The sequence below is a fragment of the Chinchilla lanigera genome, unplaced genomic scaffold, assembly GCF_000276665.1.
Source record: "Chinchilla lanigera isolate Chin_1 unplaced genomic scaffold, ChiLan1.0 scaffold00002, whole genome shotgun sequence".
Taxonomy (NCBI): Eukaryota; Metazoa; Chordata; class Mammalia; order Rodentia; family Chinchillidae; genus Chinchilla; species Chinchilla lanigera.
This window is the reverse complement of record NW_004955403.1, coordinates 20,971,209-20,998,351: the sequence shown is the minus strand read 5'-3', so window position 1 is coordinate 20,998,351 and position 27,143 is coordinate 20,971,209. Positions and strand designations below refer to the sequence as shown.

General features: G+C 40.1%; 1 long non-coding RNA gene across 1 annotated transcript in view; it reads left to right on the top strand.

The window, feature by feature from the left end:
- Positions 1-5,686: 5,686 nt before the first annotated feature.
- LOC106148777 overlaps positions 5,687-27,143 on the top strand; it is a 43,875-nt gene continuing 22,418 nt past the window's right edge. Inside the window, exon 1 of the long non-coding RNA XR_001234467.1 lies at positions 5,687-5,816. This is a non-coding gene — a long non-coding RNA (uncharacterized LOC106148777). The remainder of the gene's footprint in view (positions 5,817-27,143) is intronic.

Below are 27,143 nucleotides of genomic sequence, written 5' to 3'. Positions count from 1 at the left end.
TCTTTGAGAACAGAAAAAGGTCTGAGCACCTGATCCGAGGTGTGAGTTCTCAAACGTATTGGTTTAATACATAAATGAGGCAAAATTGACCCAATGGTATTACAAACAAATGACAGTGTGCATTTGAATCGAGGTTTCAGTTTGCCCTGAAGAGAGAGGGTGTAAGTACCAAATATTTCCTGTACAGCTCTCCTAATCGTGGGTGTCAGAGCTCATTAGCCGTTTAGAGCCCTTAGGGAATTTGACACACCAAAAGGTTTTTTCTAAGAGGATCAGGGAGAGTAGCTGCATTGCTTCCAGTCCGGCCATCTCTTAGTATACTTGGCATTTCAGCGAGATTCCCTGTAGCTATGTGGCCCTGGACAGGTTGCTTAACTTTTGAGCCTTCATTTCCATCCTTTGTAAAATGAGAACAATTACAGTGTCTTCCTCACTGGATTGTAAGGATTCAACTACTTAAACTACCTAATCATCTACAATGATCTTAAAACAGTGCTGACATATTATAAATGATACAGACTGAAGTTTCAGAAGTTTATCGTGTGTGTGTGTGTGTGTGTGTGTGTGTGTGTGTGTGTGTGTGTCTATAAATATATCCATTGAACCCCATCCCGAGTTGATTGAATTTAGAGATAGGGCCTATCAGGAAGCAATTAAGGTTAAGGTGATTACATGACTTCCTCACTAAATAAACTCTTTGAGCACAGGAAAAAGTCTGAGCACCTACTAGGAAGTGCAGGTTCTCAAACACATTGTTTGAGAAGAGGTCAAAAGAGTGTGGCCCTGATATGATGTGATTGGTGTCTATTCAAGAAGAGATACCGGACAGACTTTTCTCTCTCCCTCCTTCACTTTCCTTCTCTCTTTTTCTCTTCCGTGTGAGGAGGTAGCAATAAGGTACCCCCTACAAGCCAAAGAAAGAGCTCTCAGGAAACCAAATCAGCTGGTGCTTCGATGTTGGACTTCCCAGCCTCCTTACGTTTCTGTCATTTAAGCCACCCGGCTTATGGTGCAGCATTTTGTTACAGCAGCCTGAGAGCAGACAGATAAGCTCTGAGAAAATTTGGCTGCTCTGATTATTACTGTTATTGTTTGGGATCCTATATTTACCACCCAAACTGTCTCATACTCCTCTAATGGTCTCTGAATAGTTTGCTTTTGCTTGGATAATTACCACAGTAAAAAAAAGTCTACCCAACCTTTTTACTGCTATGGTTTCAGAGCAAAATTACCTTTGGGACTTTGAATAGTAGCCGTGGCCATATGTGAAGAAGCCAGCATCATGCCCATTTTTTGAAGTTTTCTGCTTGAGACCATCAGGGGGTGATGAAGGTTTAGGGTTTCCTGCACAGAGCAAAACGCCCCTGCTGACAGCCGGCTATCCTTTCAATTTTGAATAAAATGAGTGGAAGATAACTGAGAAATTCTGCTCTTTCTGCTTGAGTGAATACCTGTCATGCTTCTTACATCTACTGCAGCAATTAACACACACAAAGCTATATTTGCTAAGCCAGTGCTCCCCAATGGGGGTGTTAGCTTATACCACTGAATAGCAAAGACCTTTCTGAATTTTTTAGCAAGCTAGTTTCTCCCTGAGCTCCTGTCCACACAGCCAAGGAACAACTTTTGCATATGCACTTGGCTCTCCCGCCAAGCTCTCTTCTCCTTTGATTTTCTTTCCCCAAGTCAGGGCTTCCTGGCATTCACCTGTAGATATAACCAGACCTCCTCCACTCTGCTGCAGATCCTGTTCTTCCCCACCAAGGCTTTCAGTAACCCAGGGGCTCCCAACCCCGCTGCACATTAACATTATCTGAGATTTGTTTTTTAATACTGATGCCTAGGACCAACCTCATATCAATTAGAACAGATGGTTGAACGTGGCAAGTGATGATTTGAATATGCTGAGTGGGTTTGCAAACCTCTGGAGTAGTCCCAGTGCAAAGGGAAGCTCCACTCTGATCTTGTGTTCCAGTTTTTTTTTGTTTGTTTGTTTTTTTGTTGTTGTTGTTTTTTCTCCGGTACCGGGAACCGAACTCATGACCTTGCGCTTGCTAGGCAGGCGCTTTGCCGCTGAGCTAAATCCCCAGCCCCTCCAGTTTTGTTCTAGATTCCCACCTTGTCTCCCAGTTTCAGTGACTGGGGTTTGGTCTTACACCTCTGTGCTTGATTTAACAACTTGATAATGAGGTTCCTGCTCACAGTTCTCCTGGAGCAGGGGCTGCTTTTTCCTAATATCTGCCCATCTCCTTCCCTGTAGACCTACAAGTAAGTCCTCGAACCCCAGCCTTACTCATGGAGAAGGTATGGAGAAGGTCATGTCCACATACCAGCCCTCTGAGCTCCTGACTTGAGGCCTGCCTTCTGGCAGACCTCCTCTGTTGACTCAGCAGCCAGAGTCCATCTGTCCGGTTGGAACACCACAATGCAGGTGCTTGCCTGGATCCCCGGAGTCACCTGCCTACCATGTGTCTGGACCCCATGCTGTGTCTGCCCTCACGCAGTGGGGTTCCTTCCATCAGCCATGGGATTTCACATCACTGCCCTGATCTTTCTTAAAGGACTGACATTTATTCTGAGATTGTGTCCTTCCTTGCTTTTTGGTATTAAAATGTCCTTTATTTTAAAGACACATTTGATGGCAACTGCCCCTTAGCACAACTTTAAAAAAAATGGGCAACCTTAGGACTGCTCAGAGTTTTTTGCTTTTTTTTTTTCTTTTTACTTATTGACCAAAAAAATCCCCAGATTTGGGAGCCAGTGAGTGAGATGATCTCAGGTTATCTCCACTTCCTAATGGCAGCTCATCTACGACAGACAGACCTACTACTACTATGACAGACAGACCTACTACTACAAGAGCCCTACTACTAGGGCTCTTGAAACACATCAGTTCTAAATCTCAGGGTCTCTCTCTCTCTCTCTCTCTCTCTCTCTCTCTCTCTCTCCCTCTCTGCTGTAGCCTTTCTGTGACATGTACATCCTTTCACTCCTTTCTTCACATTCTGTTATTTCTTACAAAAGAGAGCATTACAGCACTCCACCGTTATTCATGGTTTCACTTTATGCAGTTTCAGTTTTGGCAGATTATCTCACCTGAAAACATTTAATAGAAAATTCTATTAATAATTCATACATTTTAAATAGTGTCTATTATAGTGTATGGTTATAATAGTTCTATTTTTATTATTTGTATTCTATTTTATTATAGTATATGGTTATAATAGTATATGGTTATAATAGTTCTATTTTATTATTGTTATCAACATCTTACAGTGCCTAATTTATAAACTAAGTGATACCATGGGTATAAACATAGTACATGTAGGGTTCCATATTATCTGTGGTTTTAGGGATCTACTAGGGTTCTTGAAACACATCTCCTGCAGATAAGGGGAAAGTACTTTATAATACTCAACAGTTAGGACATGCATAAGTCAGATTAAAGGGAAATCTTTTGAGTGGATTCAGTTCAATGTCATGAGAATCTGCTTATAGTGACCTTTTTAAAAATTTGTCTTAGTTCAATGTACACTGGTGAAAACTTGGTCCTGGACTACTATTAGTTTCCAGACAGATGGTTCAGAACATTAATTTATTTCAATTCCTACATTTTACTAGTGGAGAAACTGAGACACAGGGGTTAAAAACTTCCTCCTGATCGCTCAGCAGGCCGGCAGCAGAACCTGAACTAAACCTATCTCTGGATTAAAACCCTGGTCACTCTCCCTTCACTCTGACACCCCCCCCCCCAACTGAGAGGCATTTCTCTCTCATTTTCACACCCTCCCCTTCACGGTGATGACTCCTCCATTGGTCCCTAAGCTGTGCGTTAGGGACAGTGGCCTTCTGACACTTCCCATGCCCTCTCGCTTGTTTAAAAGAGAGGTAGGAATCAGAATGAGAATAACAGCTCTCATTCATTAACTGACCACTCAGTGCTAGGCACTGTACAAAGTTTTTTTTTTTTTTATAAATGCTAATTCTAATTCCTTACAAAGCTTGAAAAGTAACATTAGTGTCTCAATTTTCCCAGGGGAGAAACTGAAGCACAGAGGTCGCTGCCCCAAGTTTTGTGGTAGTCAATGTCAGGGCCCTGGTGTAAAACCAGACAAGCTGTGTGCCAGGCTCACACTTCTGTGTAACATTTTCTCTCTCGGATCACAGAGTAGGCGGGCTGGACCATGGACACAGCTTTAGATGCGCAACTTCTTGTCAGCTTTAACAACACTGGCACACTTCTGGTTCTTGGTTTTTGGCCTTTCTTCTTGCTGTTAATATATAGCACCCATTCCCATAATGTCCACCTTAAAGTTCCAACAGGATGTAGCTCACCTCTTAAACCCAGCTTTAAAGTACCCTGGATAAATTAAAGTTGTGGCTGAGGAGGGTGAACGTGTGTTTGAAGTTAATGATCGCAGTGATCTCAAAAGGTTCCCATGGATGGTCCAGGAGTCGCTCTGATCTGCATTTGTGTACGTTGATTAGTACTTGTTATCCAAGCTGGCCCCGCCAACACAGCCTAATCACTGCAAAATGAATGCTACTACATGCTTTAATTCCCAGGTTATCTTATTATCCGGAGATATTTGTCCTTATTATTGTTATTCTGGGGCGTTGGTGTCTGAAAACGGGGAATAATTTGACAATCCTGGAAAGAAAGATTGAACACTGAGCTGGCATAAAAACCATTGAATTTCTCAGTCCAAATTTGTACAGAAATTATTCTGCTGGATCAGGAGAGAGGCTCTTCTGGAATCCTAATTCCAGAGCAAACCAAAAGACACTACTATCTATTTACACTAATAAGCATAGGTACATAATTTCTTGGAGGGAAAAGATTGCATCTAATTTATCTTTGCCTCCTAGCACACCTAGTAAGTGTTCAATTAATGTTTATAAAATTAAATGAGATATTTCTGAAAAAAGATAAATATAGTAGCCTACGGAGGTAACTTATAATGCACAGAAGCCAGTCAGAAGGAAAAAATTACACTCATGAAGTTATAATCAAATTATTATGGCTGGGGAAATCAATCTGACATCACTTCCTGCATTATTTCCCTAGGGGGCTGTACTGAATTACCACAAACTGAATGACTTAAGACAACAAAGTTTATTCTCACACAATTTGAGAGGCTGGCACTTGGAAACCAAGACAAAAGCAGCACCCCATCCCTCCAGAGGCTGTAGAGGAGAAGGTTTCTTGCCTGTTCTAGCTTCTTGTGGATATTGGCATTTCTTGGCTGCAATGTTTGCTTTCATCTACTTATGTCCTTTTCTTCTGATTCATGTCTTCTCTTTCCTGTCTACCTGGATAATCCAGAACACCTCGACTTGAGTTCCTTTACTTCATTATATCTGCAAAGATCCTTTTCTCATGTAAAGCCACATATACAGCTTCCAGGATGTGGTCATGTCTTCTGGGGGGTGTGGGGGAATCGTGACTTAAGCCACTACATCTCATATGATGCTCAGCCTTAAAAGGAGCCTGAGACTCAGGTTCCCACACTGATTAGGCTGGGTATTACCAAGGTATAGCGAAAATATATTGAGTTGGATGGAGGAGAGAAACAAAGAGGAGATCATGAGGGATATAATATTTCTAAAACTACTAAGTTTAGCATTCATTCTTTCCTTTTTAAAATTGTGCTCTGAACCACTTTCTCTATTGCAGACCCAAGGATGATATGGAGAAGGCAACCTGGGCAGAAGGAAGAACTGTAACAAAGGAATCCTGTGCCTGGAAGAGGAACAAATAGTCCACATCTTCCAGACCTTGAAGGCTTCATGGGAGGAAAAACGGAAGTGAGAGGGTGAGCTATGTACTTTCTGTGTCCTTCACTCTGTGCTGAAGTCCTAGAGGGAAGAAATGTGTTGGGCAGGCCTAGGGATGTCAAAAGCAGAGGGGATGTTCTTGGCTTCTTGTGAGAGGCCTGGGAATAGACAGACCCTTCACAGGGAATCTTCAGAGCAACTAGAGTTGCTGCAAGACCAAGCAAAGAAAGCACCTGCCGGGGTTGAGGATAGTGGAAGAGCCCCACAGAACTCTTCTGAGCCACAAGACAGCCTGTGCAGTAGCCAGGATCCTGTCTAAAGGATCCCTTCCGTGGAAGCATGAGCCCTAAAGGCACAATCTCTAGAGCAGGCTCCCTGGCTGGAAATACAGGGGAACAGCATGCACACACCTGCAAAAACCAACTCACCAACACAGAGGGAGCCAGGAGAAAGACCGTGAGTTCCTCAAACACAGAAGCCAGCATCGGATGCCAGAGGATTAGAGGACACAGAATGCCCATTTGTCAGGCACTAGAGGACAGTACAATGACAGCAGCCAGTTATTCTTCCAAGGGCCTCTTCTTCCCACCATGAGAAGATTATATAGACCCTCCTTTCTTGACACCCAGCTGCACTGGAGAGGCATAGAAAAATCAAGAAGTCCACTATATCTAAATTGTGTATTGAAACTGTCAGTTGAATGGGATGAAATTTAACAATTTGTGTTTAATTGGGTGTCTTCCACACTCAGCCTTCCCTGGCTACACAGTGGTTTGAAGAGTATAAGTCACATTGGTCATGGAAAGCAAAAAAGCTTAATTTTATTTGTTTGTGAAATGTGCAATCAAAAAGTGAGTTGATTCCTACCTCAAATATTTGAAAAAAATTATCTTGCAGCATTTAGACCAGACAGCATTAGTCTAAGACCATTAGTATAGCATAATCCTTAATACTGGGAAGAGGGAACAATATAATCCTGCAGAAGTGGAAGAGTATTAATTCTCTCACTCCCAGAAGGTGTGTCCCTAAACATCTTCCACTGTATTTCATTGCCTAGTTTATTCCATGCATTTTAAACATGTTACAGAGGACCTGCTTTGCATGAGGCTCTGGCTAGGTCCTGGGATACAGAGATGAATTGAGTAGAGGCTCTGCTTAAAAATCACCTATCCATAATCTTTCCCTACATGCAGAATCCAAAGCTTTGGTAAGATAACCACACCTCTGGAAATCCAGCCATCACTCTCTCCTACTTGTTAGATAATTTTTATGTAATCAAATATTTAATGAAGCCCTCTGATGCTGTGTACAATCTGTCTGGACCCAACATTTACACTTTTGATTACATTCCTGACACTTCCACGGTCTATTTATTTACAGAGAGACCTGCTTTCATTTATAACAGACAGAATATTTAGGTCATGCCAAGAATTTTTATTTTTCTTTGTCTGATTACTAAAACAGGCTTGTACTGAAGAAGAAATGGCTAGATAAATAATGCCCTGACACCTCTTGCAGAGTGCCATTTTTAGAATTATTCAGGCTTCATAGTGTTATATTCTAAACAATAGTGGGTGAGGACTCAATGCCACGCTCAATAATTATTTAGATTTTAATCTCTCCTTTGTATTAGTGGATGTTGTACTGCTAAGTCCATGCCTAACTTTCTGGATAATTACTCCTCTCAATGATGAAGACATTATTAATGGCTCATCTTAATAAAATTAAAATAATTTCCCATACTGCCTAGAATTCTTGCTAAAGCAAAGGGTAAGAAAAAAGAGAAAGGTCGGTGTGAAATCCTGGAGCCCACACAGAGCAGTTGCCTTCTCAGAAGGAAGAACAAACTATTTACTACAACGTGCCCCTAGCTTTTCCCTTTCCCATGTTTAAACCAAAAAACCGACCACTCTCAAGCTTCCTTCTATAATAATGCCAATCCTTCTGCACCTCCAGCCAGAAGACTCACAAACAAGCGACACAGATTTTTGTGCGAGTGCAGTTATGGTCTATCATTATTAAATGTCTCTGGGTGGGCAGGCGAGGAGTTTCACCACCAACAGCCATTCATCAGCACTTGCCGAACTGCTCACATCTGACCCCAGCAGCAATGATGCCACATCAAGTAGGCCAACTACCCAGTTTAGCAGCGGAGCAGAGAGCACAAGCTAGCTCCAAGATTAAGTACACTGCTGCCGCCTTCCATTCCCAGGAGCTCCTGGGGCTGATGTTGTATTGATTGAGAAACTTTACCAGTAAGTATCGCAAACAACAATAGGCAGGTCAACGATCGGTGATGCCTGAATATGAATTCTCCAGGGGCCCAGCACTCTGGGCTGAGGCGCTGCTATCATGATGTCTGAGCACAGGTTGAATAAGGCTTTGCAGGAAGGAAAGAGTGAGAACTTGCAGTGTGAGATGACATTTAAGCAAGTCCATGTGGGAACGGAATGAGAGACAATGATGTAATTATCTATTCCCCAGCTCCCAACTGCAGCAAAAGCCTGTCATCTCTCAGTGTTTATATGTTCTCTAGGCCTTCCACTTCTTGCTTTTAATGCTTTTTTTTGGGGGGGGGTCTATGATAGATAAACCTAATACATAAGCAAGGCAACTTTCAGATTAAACAAAAAAAAAAAGAAATACAGTAGTGCTATATAGCAATAATCACCCCATGTTAATTCAAGAAATTAAAAGGGAACTTTCTTGCATATACTGTGCCACAAACACATTTAATTTTACCTTTCATCAGGTAAGCACAAATGAGAGAATGAGCATATATATTTCATGAGTATTTTTATGTATGCAAATGGTATTTTTTGATAAGGTAGGGGTTGTGAAAATGGCGGAGAAATGAGGGAGAAGCGCTTGCTCCAAAATACATTAAGTGTTCATCATACAGATGTAGGCAGTAAAATACAGTCTTGAAGGGAAATAGGTTTACAGATACCAACATTTTTAAATAGGAAATTCTAAATGGAAGGTAAAACCCAAAGATTAAAAAAAACTTTATATCTGAAGTTAATTTTGATATCCTTTTTTTTGTCTGGTACCTGGAATTGAACTTAGGACCTTGCACTTGCCAGGCAGGCATTGTGCCACTGAGCTACATCCCCAGCCCTTGACATCCCTTTTTAGTATTAAATGGCACTTCTCCACCAAGGGTCTTGACACCAGTGACTATATTCTGTAGTGGTATTTGTCCATCGGGTGACAGGAAAACTTTCCTGTCCTGCAACCATCATGTATGTTTGAGGGAGAGAAAAGGAGATTTATTTTATAACTGGGCAGCATAGATCCCATTTTTGGTAATAATAGAAAGACAAATCTCAAAGGACCTCAAGTCTAGAAAGTAATTTCAGGTAACGATTCCCTAGTACCATAGAGACTGCCAACTGCCCCTTAATATCTCAAGCTCCCTGTGCCCTCTTCAGCAGCAGAATCTCTGGAATTTTAGGCAAGTATAAAACTATCTAGAATCTATATTCCCCATATTCTCTTATAACTTGTTATGGTCATGTGACCTTGTGTTGGCCAATAGAACGTGCACAGAGGTAATGCAGCTAAATGCCGAGTGTTTCTAGTCAGAAGGAAATGATAGCCATTTGCTTGTCTTTCTCCATTTCTTTAAAGATGGCTTGTGGGCAGAGTGACGTTAAATAACCTTTAATCCTGCAAAGCAGAACACGATCCCCAAGCAGCGGTCAGTTAACTATGGATCGTGCTCTGATCTACAAAGGGTGTTTACCCCCACTCCGCCCACCATTTGCAGCCCGCCACCTGGTTTTATATACCTGCAGGATGAAGAATGGTTTCTGTATACTTAAATCATTCAAAGAAATGAAAAGAAGAATATTTTGTGACTCATGAAAATTATATGAAATTGAAATTTCAATGTTTGTAATAAGGTTTTATTGAGTATGGCCACTTCTGTGCTTCGACAGCAGAGCTGAGCAGTTGCACAGAAATCATAACGCCACAAAAGCCTAAGATAGTTACTATTTGGCCATTTAGGGAACCATAAATCACTGACTCAGCTCTAGAGGGTGACGTAGCAGCGAGACAAAAGGTACCAGGATCCTGACTTCATGAAACACAGCCACTTGCTCTTCAAGGCTGCCTAGGAGCTTGCTTCTGAGATGGAAAAGAACTTCTACCTTCTTTAAAACACTGTTATTTGGCCTCTGGTGAGGCAGCTGAACCAGAATCTTGACTGACAAAGCGGCCATAAGACAGTGAAGGATCATCACAGCCCAGCTATATTTGCATTGGAAGAAAAGGCAAAGCTGCTTTTTCCAAACGAAATGAATGCCTCGTACAAGGGATGTTTCTGCTAACATTTAATGGGTTATTTCCTCCAGCAGGCAAGGGGGACCATTGCACATTCTGAAACAGTGGAGAGTATGATGAAATGGTGCTGGTAAAATGGTGCAAGAAGAACTGCCACAGAAGAGAGCTTGTCCATGACCTCCTCTTCCTTTCAGATTGCCCACATCCCTCTGGGAGACTGTTGGATTAGCAGCGGTAGCAGCGGTACTGACTACAACAGTAATAGACAACATTTCCTGGCACTGTTTGAAAGTCTTGCTCTCTAACGACTCTTTTAATCTGCAAGTTAGGTACTCTCATCACCATTCTCATTTCACAATGGAAGAAACCGTAACTCAGAAGATTACACTGCTAGCAGATGTTAGAGTAGTTTCTGAGCCCAGACTTACTCCAGAGTCTGTGTAACTAACCTCTTTTGATGTCCTTTCTAATCTTGGCATAATGTCACAAGGACCTGACTCAGCTTTATGTCATCTGGAGAAGTGGGAAAGAAGGAGGAGTGAAATTGCAAAGAACTCTGCAGGGGAAAAAAATTCAGACTGAGATGATGGTGTCACTGTGGGCACCGAGAGAATCTGGAAAGGCTCACTGTGGATGGTCTTAGAGGTCAGCATAATCTTATGGTTCTGGAACTGGCTGACCATCGAATCAACCAGAGATTTGTTAAAACATAGATTCCTGGAATGCCCCATGAGATGATGAGATCAGACCTACTCAGTCAGTATCTCCATGACTGAAGCATTTTCCAAAGTCTTCCACACAACTTTATACCTAGTCTAACAAGAAATCCAACACTTTTGGCAAAGAGCTGCAATGACAGGTATCCTCACACACTTTTGATGAAGATATGTAACGACAGGAATTCTTACACTCTTCCAGTGGCAGTTTAATTTGTGATAAAGACTTTGAAAAAATTGGTACATATTCTATGACTTAGTGACTGCATTGTGGGGTATATAACCAACAGAAACTCTGTCACAAATGCATAAGAAACTAAGAACAATCCAACAGGAATGCATAAAAGAACATTTTTTATGTTAACAATGAAAATGGAAACAAATGTCCACCAACAGAAGGAAAGATAAATAATTGTGGTATATTCATAATGACTGCTATACAAAAATAAAAATTAACAAACTGTAATTATATACCTTCAGCATAGATAAGTCTCACAAAATAATGTACAACAAAAAGAGCAAATCACAGAAGCATACACATAATATGGCTTCACTGATAAATTTATTCACAAACTTGCGTGGCAGAACATTTTGAAAAATATATTTATATGTAATAAAAGTATAAAGAAAAGCAATGAATGATAAAGTTCAGGGTAATGGTTACCTTTGAAGGAAGGATATGTTATGTACTAATGGTATATGGAGCTTTAGAGACAATCATAATGTTCTGGGGTATTTTGTAGCTTAGTGGTGAATACACATTCATTTCTTCTATTTTATAGACTGGGCACATACATTATATATATATATAAAATGATACTCATAATTTTTAAAATATAAGAAGATGTGACTTAAGATATAGGAATATTTACTTAAAGTTATTTTGGTAACAAAACATGGGAGATCTGAAATTATTAATAATGGGATCTGGTTAGATACATTATGATAAACCCATACAATGTGATGTTATATAGTTATTTAAAAGAATAAGTATAATCTGTATATATTGACCAGGAGGGATGTCTATCCTATGCTGAGAAAAAAAGCAAGTTACAAAAAAAAATTATATTATCTCATCTGGACAAACAACCACAATAGAAACACCAAATTAATCTCTACATATTTGTATATGTTTGTATGAGCAAGAAAAAAAGGACAGAGGGCTACATACCAGGGAAGTGGTTGCCAGCTGTCTTCCCCTTAGACTACAGTACTCTCTCCTTTCCCTTTGGAGTTAAGATTCACTTTTAATAGAGACATAGTAACACTCAGAATAAAAGCCTGTATTTCCTAGGCTCCTGGGCCATGGATGGGACCATGCGATCTAGTTTCAATCAATAAGATGTAAACAAAATTGTGTAAAAGGGAGATGACTCAGATGGGATGTCTCACCTCTATTTCCTCTGCCTTTCCCTCTGCTGGCCTATGATGTCTTGGTTGGAGCTCCAACAGCCACTTTTGAAATCAAGGTGACTTTAAGGATGACAGTCATGAACAAGAATAGTGGAATAGAAAGACAGAAGCCTGAAGCCCTTAAGATACCATGGAATCAGGGGCTGGGGATTTAGCTCAGTGGCACAGCACCTGCCTGGCAAGTACAAGGTTGTAAGTTCGATTTCCAGTACAGGGAAAAAAAACAAAACCAAAAAAAATAAAAAGATACCATGGAACCAATATGCCCATCCTGGGCATCTTTTAGAAATGAGAGAAATAAACTTCTGTGTTGCTTAAGTCATTTTTATCTGGTATATTTCAATTATAAACAACCAAGCCTAAACTTGATATAAATGTCAAATTCAACATTGTTTATCCCAGCGGGGTGAGATTGCAAGCAAGTGTGGTAGAAAGGGATGGAGAGTTGTTGAGTTTTTCCTCTAAATTTCTTAAGTTTTTGTTTAATTTCTTAAAATAAGTACAGATTACTTCTTTAAAGGCTGTCTAAAGAGTTACGAAAGCAGGGAAGACTCCAAGAATAGATACTGGGGTGGATCTTTTTCTCTCACTTCACAGATGAGAAAACTAAAGCTTGGGTCACTTGGAGTAAGTAGGGTGGGGTGAAAACTGCATCCTCAGTCTTTGGACTCCCAGTTCTGTGCTCTTTCATTCATATCATAACAGGAGATATTTTTATTTGTGTGCATTTGTACTACACAATGTTTACATTGTGGAGTTGTTACATATACATAATACATCTTAATTCCTTTTTACCCCCCTTCCCTTCTCTCCCTCCTCCTCTACCCCACTCCTGATTCCTTTTCTTTCTCTCTTATTTCTTTGCACATTTGCAATACATGATGTTTACATTCCTTGTGGGTAGTTGGTACATGCACATGACACATCTTAATTCCTTCTTCATCCCCTTTCCCTCCCCTCCCTCAACAGAAGATATTTTTGAGTGTGAGAGCCTGAGAAGCCTGAAGTTTAGCAGAAACAAGGTAGAAATAGCCTGCTTTCTGATGGATTTCAGATGTGCACGGGATATTCAAGTGACTTTTTCAAGAAAAGTTGAGAAGCAGGTTTGAAATGAATGAATGAACGGATTTTAGAACCTTCCCTCTGTAAGACTGACATGGTTTTAAATCACTAAAGCCTAAGCAGTGATTTAGATATGGGACAAGTTTCAAAACATTATAAATCTTCTATTTTTGGACTTACCTGTCACTGAAAAGAAAAAACTTTTTAACTAAGTCTTGAAGCAGGGACTTTCTTGCCTTTTTACTAAAAGAATATTTAAAATTTTAAAATGTGAACTCACACCTAAATAGTATGTTATAAATTTAAAATGATGTTGTTTTAAGCATTAAATAAGTCTTTTTTCTTTACCTGAAGTGGGCACTGGCATAGGGTCGTATTTTTATAGCATGACTTCTTACATACTTTGGAAATTCTATTTTGTTCTCAGTAGATTTTTGCCTTTAAAAACAATCATCCTAATGCCCTTTTGTTCAACAATAGAGACTTGAGTAAGAAAAAGATAGGGCCTTCTAAAGGTTAAAATATAAAAATTAGGATGAGAATAACTTGCGTTTGCTCAAATTCACTGCCTTTGATCACGTTAGTCAAGTCACTGCGGTCTATTGTAAAAGATGCAGTGGTCACTCTTGAACGCTACACTCCTCCTCCACTTACACACACATCTCATGTTCACAGCTCCTGCCCCTTTCACAGAGCTTGGAAAAGGTTCTGTAGAGATTTCTTCTCCTTCTTTCTCTCTCTCTCTCTTTCTCTCTCGACATGGTAGTAGGATTGAACACAAGACCTTCACACTGAGCTATAACCCCAGCCTTTATTTATTTATCACTTATTTTGAGACAGAGTCTCACTAAGTCACTAATTTTGCCCAGTCTAGGCTCAAACTCAGCCTCCCAGAATGCTGGGATTACAGTCATGCACCACCACGCCCAGCTGTTTTAGGTCTTTTCAAATCATTTACTCGAAAAGAGGCTTATCTGCTAAATACCAACTTTTCCTAAGTTTCTATGTCATGCACAAAGATACCAAGAATTTTACATATACACACTCTATCTGTCTATCTATCTATCTATCTATCTATCTATCTATCATCTATCATCTATGTATCTCAGATTACAATAGTTTTTAATTATAACTTTGTGGATACTAAGCTTCCCTCTTTTCCTATCATGCAGAAACAGCTCTCTTCATTACTTTCACTACCCTAGAAAATGGAACGAGCTAAACTTCATTGTACCTAATGCAAGATCAATCTCATGCATTCTATAGAAGAAAAAAATATACTATATACTTATAATGTTTCTCATTTTCTGTACAATGCAATGTGCTTCTTAATAAAGGAAGATGTTCAGAACACAAAGATATGTTTAGTAGCACTTCAATATGTCAGGGCACACACGTTGCTAATAGCCTTTCTCCTCATCTCCCGTCACTCACACACACACCTGCAGAGAGAGCACATATTGAACCTGAGTACCAAACACCGGAGCCAATTTATAGCAAGTGATAAGGAAACAGTCTTACCTCTAGAAGCGGTTCAAAGGCCAAATGTTTAGCAGGTATTTTATTGGTCATATATCTAATACACCACAAGACATCTGCAGTCACTCAAGCTAAAATCCTTCCCTAGACATGAGCCAACACTCGGAGTTGCGCAAGTATGCGTGCACTCATGGACAAGAGCTCCCTGCAGAATCTTCAGGAAGAATTCTATACAAAACAGATTTGATCACTGGCTCTGAGTCTGAAACATTCAGGTGAGTAACATATAAGGTGTTTTGAGTGCTGATTTCTAGGTCCAAATATGCACCACTTGACTCTGAGTCTGTCCCATTCCCCTTGCCTCTGAGGTCTCAAGTTCCTCATGTTTCAAGCCAAAATACAACACCTCCTCTACGTAGCTCATGGGATTGTTTGGCCATGAGAATAAATGTGAGCGAGTCCTCTAAAACCTTGACAGCACAATGAAGTCTAAGGTGACCTCATCAATGCCTTGCAAGAACAAACTCAGCAAGAGAAAATAAACTCCTTGACCATTGTTGGACAAGATCACCACATAGCTGCTTCACCGTAGTTTCTTAACCAAGGAGAAGGAATCATACCACAGAAAGTTCTGGAATAAATCACATGTGGGACAATAAAACAGGCCCGTCATTTTATAGCTTCTCCATGCGCCCAAGATATTGTGCGCACAGACCAGGAAAAAAGGGCAAACTTTTCATCACCACTTCAGCAGGCCTTGAGGGGTGTCCCAGACCCAGAGTGGAATGTGTCACCACTGTCCCCAGCCCACTTAGTGAATCACCACATTGTAAAGCGTTCAACAGTTTTTACATTAATAAAATAAAAATTAGGCTTCCTGGGTGTATATGGTTTATCACCGTAAGTATGTGTTAATATTTCCTAATCATAGTGACCTCAGCCTGCCAGAATGCACAGGCCTCTAATCCTTGCTATAATGTTTTCTCATTAGCTACGCAGCATTGCCACACCAGTGGCAGCGACCAAGCACCGCCTCAGGCACCACTGGAATTAATTACTTAGAAGAAACACTGCTGTTTTGAATTGTCATCTTGAATTTATCACTTGCTACTTAATGTAACTCATCGGACCTAATACCTCCATCGTGTCACCAGGGGCCTTGGCACGGGTTTCACCAGGGTAATAGCAGGGGGGTTTCTGTATACCTAATGTGGCCAAGCCGCCAAACACACAGCTGCTGGAGGCCTGGTTAAAATCCTGCCCTGGAGGCAAAGCATGCTAACAATGCCCCTAGCAAATTGCAGATTACCCATACGTCATGTTCTATCTGAAGCTAAGTGTGATTCAAAAGTAGGCCCGATACGTCTAATTTCTCCTACTTGGAGAAGATAATCTTTTATTTCTTTGGATGTAACAGCCTTCACCATTTGTTTCTCTCATGCTACATTTTTGAAGATAATGAAACTGGCTAATCATATATGGAAGGAAAAGTGGCTCTAGGGCACACGTAGTGTTAGGTCTGGAGCTTTTTTTCTTATAAAATCTGAAGAAATTGCTCATTAAATTATTCACACAAAGAAATGTGATTTCAACATAGGTTATGTTTCCCCAGAACACAATTGTAACCCAGGTTGAAATCTATGCTATGCTTCACGGGGCTGTGTGTTACTTTGCACTTGAGAGGATGATTCTACAACCTTGATTGAAAAATGCACATTTAATAAGGGGATTAATGATTTGGCTAGTTGCATTAAGCATGAGAAGTTATCTCAGTATGAAAAATAAGCTTTGATACATGCTCTGAACAATAGGCCTCCTAATCAAATTTTTCATTTGTAAAAACTGTGCACTTGAAGTCAATATTTTTCAAGTTTTCTGTGCATTTTGGATTCACCCATGTCATTGTTTCCACTTAAAAGTTAGCTTTTCAGTTCTGCTATAATTTAAATTTCAAAACATGACGTACACATGTATTCATGAATATATGTGTTTATCTTCTAGAAGCTTATGGACATAATAACATAATACCATTCATTATCTAAGACTAAAGCATGAAAATCCTACTGATGAAATAATAAATAAAATAGATTTACTTTAATAATGACAATTCCCAGCATATTTCATAGACAAAAATATTTTCTTTGGTTACCACACTCTACAGTAAACATAGTAAACTTTGGGAGATGTATAATGCAATATAAACATTAATAGTTACACAACTGTGTTGTTTTAGAAAGACTATTTATAGAGAAAATACAAAATGCCTCCCCAAAGTATACTTAGACCTAAGCCATCATAATCTTCCTGCTCATACAGCAGGAAATCTAATACACCAGCTCAATAAACCTGTAGGAAACAAAGGTTTTATGTAGCATTAAGTGTCACAATATTAAAATGCCCATATTACTTTCAATTGCTCTTATAAGCCTCTTTTTAACAATCCAGAAAGTTGAGTGCTATTAGGAGCAGAATATTGTCCTGTGTAGTAAAGGACAAGGAAGATGAAATAAAAACCCTATCTCTTCACTTGTGTTTATCTCTGGGCTTGATATCATTGGTGCTTTTACACAAGACTTTCCCCGCAAACTCTCCTATTTTATACATTCTGTATTGTCAGGGTAGGTTCTTGTCGATGCTGATACACCCTTAAAAAGGTGTCAAAAATCTGGACTACAGTGCCAGGTCAGTCATCTAACCAACATCTTTTGGTGTATGTTTCCTTTCCTATAAACATAGCATTGTGTGCCATGAACTGCTGAGTCTGTAAGAGGCTGTAAAGTGCTACCCAAATACCAAGTACTTATTTCTGTGAATTCTCCTTGCAAATGCTAATACAGCAGCAACAGAGATCACCACCCCCAGAAGTCTAAGTTCCCGCCAAGCAGGGACAGTTGCTTTTGTGAGTTTTGCAAAGTGTCTAGTACTTGCTTCCTGCCTAATTAATACCTAATGACAATGATAAACCACTGGTGATATTCAGCTGACTAATTGGGGTCTTATAGTATCTCAAAAAGTTTCAACTTAATGGCCATTAAAATACAGTATCGTCTATTTCTATTGCACCTGCCAACTCTCCAAACTTTTGCAAACAGAAATTCATTAACTGAAGGCCTCTGATGAAATATTAATGGTACAAAAGTCTATTCTGAAGACTTAACAAATACCCAGGGTTGATAAAATAATAGTGCCTTTTAAGCATAAATCCTCTCTCATTCTTGTTGCTTGGGCGCACTTAGGCAAGGGAGCCTGGCAATCCCCAACTGGGGTTAATGGCTTTGAATCCTTCGCGCTGCTTAGTGTGAGGGTGAGCTAAAGGTATTTTCAATAAATATACAACTTCCTAGGTTGTGTGAGCCAGCAGACTGCAGATGCTCCACGATATTCACACATAAGGATGCATAACATGTTATAACACATTTTTATAAAGGACAAGGGTAGTTTCCAGGTTTTGGCAAAAGTCCTTCTCCCTCTGGCAGAGGCTGAAAGACAGCTGCAGGCTATGGGGTGCTCTTGCGGCCATCCCTTCAGCAAACCTCATGAACCGGATTTTCTTTCTTCTCCTCTCCTAGAATATCCAAATTGTTAACTTTCATAGTTCCACATCCTTACAAGTCCTCTTTAGACAGGCCTCAATACAAAAGCTCTGTGAAATCTTTTGCTGATCTTTTGGTATTTTTAAATGACTTAAAATGATATATTTTAAAATCCCAACTGTTAGCATTAAAAATATACCAGTGCATGCTGGGAATCAATGGCATTTAGTGCTGCGCCTTGTAAAAAATCCAAATCCTAAATGGTTCATCATAATGTTATTGGCAGATGTGGTTTTATATTTTTAAATTCCTTGGAGTTGCTGGAAAGTGGGGAGTCAAAAAAGAGAGCATATAGATTTGCCTATGCAGATGAAATGGCATCATAAAGTCCAGTTACCTGGCGGTAGAATGAGAGGACTCTCTGTGACTGAATAATTTGTTACTGAAAAGCAAAGGAAAAAACTATATCAGCTACAACTGAATGCTTTTAATTACTTTTAAAAATCATTTTGGGGCTTTCTTACTGTAACATATATATTGAGACATGACATTATTTTACATTCTAAATGAAAACAACACACACGTAGCATATACTTTGCAAAGTGAGACCCCATTGCCTCTTACCTCTCCACTAAAATCAAGTAAGTCTATTCATAATCACCAACGTGACTATTTTCTTGTCAAATTATTCCTTTCATCTCAGTATCCAAGTCCATTATAGCTACTGATAGTAACCACAGAACCCATGGTCTGAATACTTCTAGGTAACGATTGCCACATTGGAATTTAATATCAGGTGACTTCTGGGCTACAAGTACAATTACAGAAGATGAATACTTTTCATTTCTTTTAAAAATTACAAACAATCATACTCTAGAGCACAAGGACCAGTGTTAAGAAGATACATTATCTCGTGGAAACTGTAACCGCAGTACAAAGCATGCTACTGAAAATTATTGTTCCAACCGGAAATTTTAGGGCAGGAATTAGGCACCAAAGTGTACAAACTCAGGACAGGCATGCACAGAGAAAAGTTGGCTGTTCTACATCCTGGGAATATATCTGTGCCTGTCTTGGTCTCTGAGGAATAACACAGACTCCCACCTCCAGTGCCGTCCCTGTGATTAATTCATAATACCTTATTTGGCAATAGGAAGAGGAAATTTCAGACAAAATCTTTTCCAGCACCTGGAAAACAATCTACCTAAAAGCAAATTCCTAGCGCTCATTACTGTGAGGCCGAGCTCATCGCAGCCATTGTCATGCAAGCACAGTTGTAAGTAATAATGTGGCCTTTAATGACGGAATGATGGACCTGCCAAACACTTGCTCCTGCCATAGACTGCTTGCATTTCCCTGCCGGAGAGCACAGAGATGCCCATCTGGGAGTTATTAACATATCCTCGTCAATTCAGAACCGACTTTAACATAATCCATATTTGTTGGAGAAAGTCCAACATCATCTTGAGAACAGCAGTCACGTGCCTCAATGACACATTTCAAACAGCACACACCGAGCATGCTTGGGCAGCTAAGCAATTCAGAAATGCAAATAGCTGAAGCACTCTTCTGACTAGATAAAAAGGACAAATCCCTTTTGGCAAGAGGCTAGATGTTCTCTTAATAACACAGGAAAACAACCAAAATAGGAAAGGTACAAAGTCCAGAGACACTGATGTGGATTTGGTGGGTTGCCAGAAAAGCATTTCTTTGTTGGTTTATTCCAATCATGTTGGTGAAATCAATCTCCAGTTGAACCTTGGACTTCAGCTGTTGTCAGGCAGAACTGTTTGTCTGGGATGCAGGAATACAGATGCTGATAAGCTAACGATCTTGCACATTGTATGCTTGCTTGTTGACATGTGTATAAGCAAACATCTCTCCCTTGAAAACAGAACAAAGAGCTATCCTATCTCAACATCATCCAGGTTCGGAACGGACTATGTAATAGAGACATGTCCCCAGAAGGATCTAGACTGATTATGTCCCTAAATGTGAACCTTCATGAAATTAATTTATATCAAAATATTATCAGCTAAATTCTTTAGATTGATAGATATCTTTGGTGTTATCTGTGCTTTATAAGTGAAATAAGCAATGCAGGGGGAAAACTGTGTGGTGAGGTCACCATTCATTCCTTTTGGTGTGTATTTTGGTGAAACTCCAATAAAATCCTATTTTTAGATTATGGAAACCAAAGCCAAATGCAGCTTCTTTCTTCAAATATTTAAGTAGACTCATAGGGCCCGATCACTGATAGGTTTTTCTTCATCTGATAATTATATAGTATTATGGTTTTCTGAAAGAATGCTTTTGTTCATTAGATATTTGTGTTGAAGTATTTAGGGTTATGATATCCACAACTTGCAAGTTGCCCAGCAAGAAAAAAATAATGAGTATATATTGAAAAGAAAAAAAAACATAGCAAAACATTCACAATTAATGAATGTAGGTGAAGGCTGTATGTGTGTTCCTTGTGTCCACCTCCCATTATGATGGATTTGAAATTTTTTTTAAATAAAAACTTGGAAATAAAATGGACTCATAAACAGTAATAGAGAATTTGAAAACATAAAATTCACCACTTGGAAGCTTTCCCTTATTTACTGTTCTTTGTTTACCACTTTGAATGGAAGTAGAGAAAGACAGAAGGTAAGAAATAGCATATGGAGGGGAATGAGAATACCGTCAGGAGGGACAGGAACAAGGCCAGAGAGACAAAGGAAACAAGAGGAGTGAGACAGAAGAGGAGAGAAGAAAATAATGAGGGGAGGAGAAAGTGCATCTCAGCACAGTTCTGGGCGGGAACAGCATCAGAAGCAGTGGGGTGGGTGGAGTGGGCAGGGAAGAACTCTTACCTGCAGAGGGCTAAGGGCATCACGCAGTAGAGACCAGAACTCAGCCATAAGGGAACTGAGAAGCCAGACTGAGGGTTAGGCCGTGGGGCTGAGCACAGGGCTCAACACAGGGCTGTGCAGGGAAGCTACCAGCCTGACCCATTAGGATACAGGTGACTGGTGAGGGAGCTTAGCCCTTTGATAGGATTCTACCTATGTAGATTTGAAGTATTATAAAATTTTTGACTATGAATATAAAAATTATAAAATAACAAGTTGCTTTCCTTAGAATATGTGAACTGCATATTCATGTGAACTGCATTCCTGATAATGATGCTCAAAGAGGCCATTAGAGCTGTGCAGCCTTGTCTACCAGCTAAGATGTTCTAGTGAGGAGCATCTGTCCAGGAAGGGGTGATGGGGCAGGAGAGCGTGAAGGGCAGAGAAGTATGAGGAGGACACTACTAAGAGGTCAGTTTCCTGGGAGCCACAGGCCCACTCCATTCCATGTTAGGGGCACTCCCAATCGGGTGGGTCACTGCAGCAAGCCACACAGATGAAGAGCTGCTTTGGAAATCTCTCATCTCAGAATTCTGGGCAGCAGCCTTCCACCATTGGCTTATCAACCTGAGAACCCAGAAATCTCATGAACTGAACTCAAAAGCCAAGGGAGCCAATATCTTTTTTTTCCTTGTCTCAGAATAAATTGAGGCAGGAAAATGTTTTAAAAAGCTGTTGTCCTTTGTCTTGTCTCAGCCTCCCCACAGTTGCTAGTTTAGGACAGTACCATTTGTTGTAAGGAAAGAAGGCATCTCAAATAGAGGAGTCTTAAATTTGCTGTCTGTAATGGTTGATACACTGTGTCAATCTGAGAAGTCTAGAAGCTTAACTAAGTAACTCAGTAGGTCTGCATCCTAGGTTGTAGAGGATCTGCCCTTACCACTCTAGGATGTTGTTCATTGTGTCTACTTGAGAAGTTTAGAAGTTTAACTAAACATCTTGAGCCTGTGCAAGAGGACAGGGAGATGTTGTGCGCGTTTCCCCCCCTGCCCCCGAAGGCAGGTAGCTCACATATAATATAAGGGAGGAAAAGAAGCTTGTTCTTCCTTTTTTTTTTTTTTGCTGTTGTTGCTTTTGCTGTCTTGTGCCACCTTGAAGTGCTAACCATGTGCCATACCACCCTGTGTTGGAGCCAGCTAATTATGGACTGAAACCTCCACAAACTGTGAGCTAAATAAACCTTTCCTTCCTTAATTTTGTGTGTTGGGTATTTTGTCTCAGCAATGAGACAAAAGTAACCAAGCCAAATAACTAACAAAAGGCCCAGGGAATTCACATACCCACAAGTAGAGAGAGAGAGATGCTCGGGTTAGGGTTTGTTCCTTCCCTGTATTCTACTGCATTCCTTCTGTTCCTCCTGTCAATGTTGTGACATCTCCTGGTTTTCTGGTTCCATTCATTACTGCCTTGATGTTCATTTAAATCTGCTTTCTTTTATAGAAAAATATTAGTGGATAGTGTGTGTGACTTGCTCTGGGTCTTGCAACTGCCCTGGGATGGCCCTGGTGTTGGTGGTTTTTGCTGTCTGCCTAGGAGTCAGGGTCAGAACTGTGTCCTCTGTGGTTTTTCTCCTATGGTGTTCAAGACATCTGGATTCTTTGATGTGGTGATATTTTGCACAGAGCATTTAGTAGGAGAGAAACAGTAGGGTTTCCATGCGGGCTCTGAGGAAAATGCCAAATGACTAATATAAAAGCTTAGCCTGAGAACTGACCAAAGCACATTAAAAGTTATGTCCTAGGGAAATCATGTTTGTTCTTTTAAATACAGCAACTATTCAGTCCAAGACAGCAAATGAGGTGGCTGTTCCTTCACACAATGGGAAGGTCTGCTCGGTTCACACTGTGAGGTAAATGTATGTAGAATATTGCCGATTCAAGCTAAATTGTGCCTCATTAGGGTTTTTTGTTATTTTATTTGAAACTTGAATTTCTCACAGGGTATAGCAGAGGGGGAAATATAGTCAGCTGCCTGGAGTAAGGAGGGATGTCAATGCTACCTGCTTACCACATGCCCCATTTGGGCTGCATTTCCCCTAATAGCCCTCTGGAAGGCTTATTCCTACAAACACCTCCTAACACTTGTGCCACGTGTGTTCACACTTTTAAGTCGATAATATTGAGATAAAAACCCTTATCTAGATGAATGACGTGCCAAAAATATTTTATTTCCAACCTATGTAGTCATCTCAGCTGGAGTCATGAGAGAATGAGACCTAGGTAGAAGCTGCATTATTAGGAAAGATCTAGAATGTGAAAGTCTGTCAAGTTGATCAGAACAATCCAGATAAAGCAGAAACTTCTGACAGGGAGTCAAAAAGAAGTACCAGAGACATACATGAGGATGTATCTGTCTATGGCTTATTTTTAGCCCTGCAGAGCTGCATCTTGGCAATTTTTGGAAGCAACCTCAGGCCTTGCACCCTGTAGGATGTGGACTCTTTATGTTGAAACACAGTGGAGAATGCAAAGTATAATTTTCCAGCCATGTTTTGGAATTATCTAGGGTCTCAACTGTCTTCAGGTAGTAATATCCAGGGACCATTTAATGAGGTAACCTAATTTAATATTTTATATATGTTGCTTTAGTGGTCTGTGTCTACTCTAATTCTAATAATGGGACATGATCACATCAAAGAAGAGAGAAATAGATTTTAAGATATTATTCCACTCTTGTGGCTTCAAGGATATGAGAGCATGTGTTTCACCTTTTGAAACAGCTGATTTCCTCACTGAAGTGAGAGATGGGACCCACAACTTCTGTAGCCATGGTCTCTTCCCTTAGAGCTAAAGTCACATGACAGAAGCATATACTTCTAGGCATCCAGAAATGGTCCAACACATAAAAATTAAAATGTGAAAGATCACACAAACAGAATGAATGAAAAAAAGTCATTGCAACAGATGCAGAAAAAACATTTGGTAAAATTCAACATGCGTTCATGATAAAAACTCACAGAATTAGGTACACAAGGAGAGTGCCTCAACACTGTGAAGACAATATACAACAAACTCACAGCTGACATCAGACTGAATGGGGAAAGTTTGAAAGCTTTTTCCCTAATATCTGAATCAAGATAAAGATCCCCACTTTTATTTAACACAGTACTAGAAGTCCTAGCCAGAGCAATTAGGCAAGAAAATAAAACAAAATGTGTCCACACTGGAAAGGAGGAAGTCAAATTGTTCCCGTTTACAGATAAGATCACACACGCACACACACATACACACATATTCCTAAATATGAGTATATTTATATATTCCTACACTCCACTAAAAAATGGTGAGAATAAGCAAGTTTAGCAAAAGTTGCAGCATACAAAATCAAGATGCAAAAATCAGCAATGTTTCTTTATGCAAACAGCAAATGACCAGAAAAAGAAATTTAAAAAAACAATCTTACTAACAATGATTATGGAAAATAACACAAAATGCCTAGAAAGATACCACTTCCCCTCTTGTATTTTTTGAATGTGCCATTTTTGTTCCTCCTCACATGAAGACACTAGCCCCTGCTCCACTGCCAATGGCCCATGTCATAGATGGCCAAGCCCATGTGTAGCAGGGATAGTGAGGTCATCCCGTGGCAGGCCAGTGGCTCTCAAACTTTCACCTCCTTGCAATCCTCTGGATGATCTTATACCTGGGTGCTGGCCTCTGCTGAGCTTCTAATTCAGTATCTTTGGTGGGGCTGAGCACCTGCATTTCTAACAAGTTTCTAGACAGCACTGATGCTGCTGGCTTAGAGATAGCATCTGAAAACCACTGAGGTTAAGTCAAGCTGCTGTAATGAATGAGTTCACATCTCAGGGGCTTACAATCTCAACAGTTTCATTTCCACAGGTGTCTCATGTCTGTGACAGGTCAGCTGCAGCTCTGTTCTATGTCTTCTTCCCTCCAGGTTCCTGAGTGACTGGATAGCCTCTAACTGAAATGTTGCCAGCCAAGTGGCAGAGGGGAGAGAGATGGTCATCAGCTACTGCTTGGTTGTATTTCTCTCCTCTGTCTTCATTCTAATTCCCCATCCTCAACTCTGTGCTTTCTTGCTTTTCTTTTCCCACTCCACCCATTTTTGCCTTCTTCACAGTTAAATGTCTTAGAACTTTGGCTTATATTTCATTGGCTAAAACAAGTCACATGGCCAACTTTGCTGTTATTGGCCAATGGGAAGTCAATATATATTTGTGAGTAATTATGCAGTTTTTCACCTCTCAACTCATTATCAGTTATCCCCTTGTTCCATACCTCAAGTTTTGACTAAAAGCATGACTGATTAGAATAAAGACTGCATTTTTCAGCCTGTCCTGCAGGTAGGTATGACTATGGGAATAAGTTCTGGTCAATGGGTTGTCAGCAAAGTGTTGCATAGCTATTCCAGAAATCTTCCCAAAAGCACATCATACATGTGCCCTTTGTCTCTCCCCTTTAAAACTTCCTTTTCCCATCCTGTTCCTTAGAATGTAGTCACTAGCATAGGCTATGCCTGTAATAGAGAAGATAGAAGGCGTGGGAAATACTGTATCAGTCCTGGACCACCTACCCATACTTCCACACAAGAAAGATATAAAATTCAATCTCATCTAAACTACTGTTATCTTGGGCTTTCTGTCACTCACATCTGACTGCAACCCTAAACAGTGTACCCAGAGAAAGGCACTGTTTTGAAGTCCACTCACCTCTGTCTATATTCCTTGCATTCTCCTCGTCTATCAGTTATTTTCTGAGCATCTGAGCTAATTCTTTCTTCTACAGCCCTTTTCTCCTGCTTAACAATGCAGAGAGAAGGTCTGTAGAAAGAGGTAAAATATAGCTTTGTTCTTTCCAAGAGCAGAAGCTGAGACCATAGTTGCATAGTCTGATGATAGAGGATATGACAAAGAAAAGGAAAAGCTTGTCTGGTTAGACTTTTAAAAGGAGCTTTCAGAATAGTCTTCTCATCACAACAATGTTGTCAATGCTCCTCTTCATTGCCAAGTCCTCCCCTGCAACACAGGAGCATTTCCAATGATGTCTGAGTGATTTGCATGCAACAGCATGTCTCATCAGACCGTGAGGATAAACATCAAAGCATAAACGTTTGAAGATAACTGTTGGAGCCTACGGTCCTTAAGGTTCTCCCCTCTGTCCTCACTCTTCACTTTCCATCTCCATCTCTGCACTCCCTTTGCCAGAAGCTTCCCACTCCACCTGCTTTAACTGGCTTCACAAACGTCTGCTGCGCTCATCCCTCCACAGATTTATGAAGCAGATGGAAGAAAGGAAAGTCAAGAGTGTTAACAAGAGTCAAAAGACTAAGAAGCAGGGGCAGAATGGACACCAGCCCCTGGGCTCAGGGCCTTCTCCTCAGGTAGACTAGGACTATGCATATTCAAGGACTCAGCAGGGTACAGGACACCAGGTTAATTCCATATGTCCCATGGACGCACAGGAATAAGTTACCATTTTACTTACACAAATGTAGTTTGTAACTGATAACTATATATATTTACTCTCTCGAGAGCATTTCTCTACTGATGGACAGCCATTTGAAGGAGAATTTTTCATGTACAACCTATTGCAGTAAGCATTACCAGTAATCAAGCAAAACACAATGTCCCATGATGGCAATGGCTATATTTTTTAAAAACACAAATAAAAAAACTAGTTTTCCTAGTCAAATAGGTTTGAGAACCACTGCATCCAGTAAGATGGCAATTCACCATATCTGTCAGCATATTTAAAGCCTCTGAGAATTTCATGAGGAAAGAAGCCTTATTATTTCTTCATATTTATGCTTATTGACCCGTAGAATCCTTTTTTTGAGTCTAATATAAATCAGTATCTTATGAAATCAGTATCTTATGAAAACTGTTCTGGGAACACAGTTTGGGAAACTGTCCTAAAAGAATAAAAGCTATACGTGAGGTCATGAGTTCGATTCCCAGTGCCAAAAATAAAGAAAAAAAAGGATAAAAGCTATTGTGTATTACATGCCAC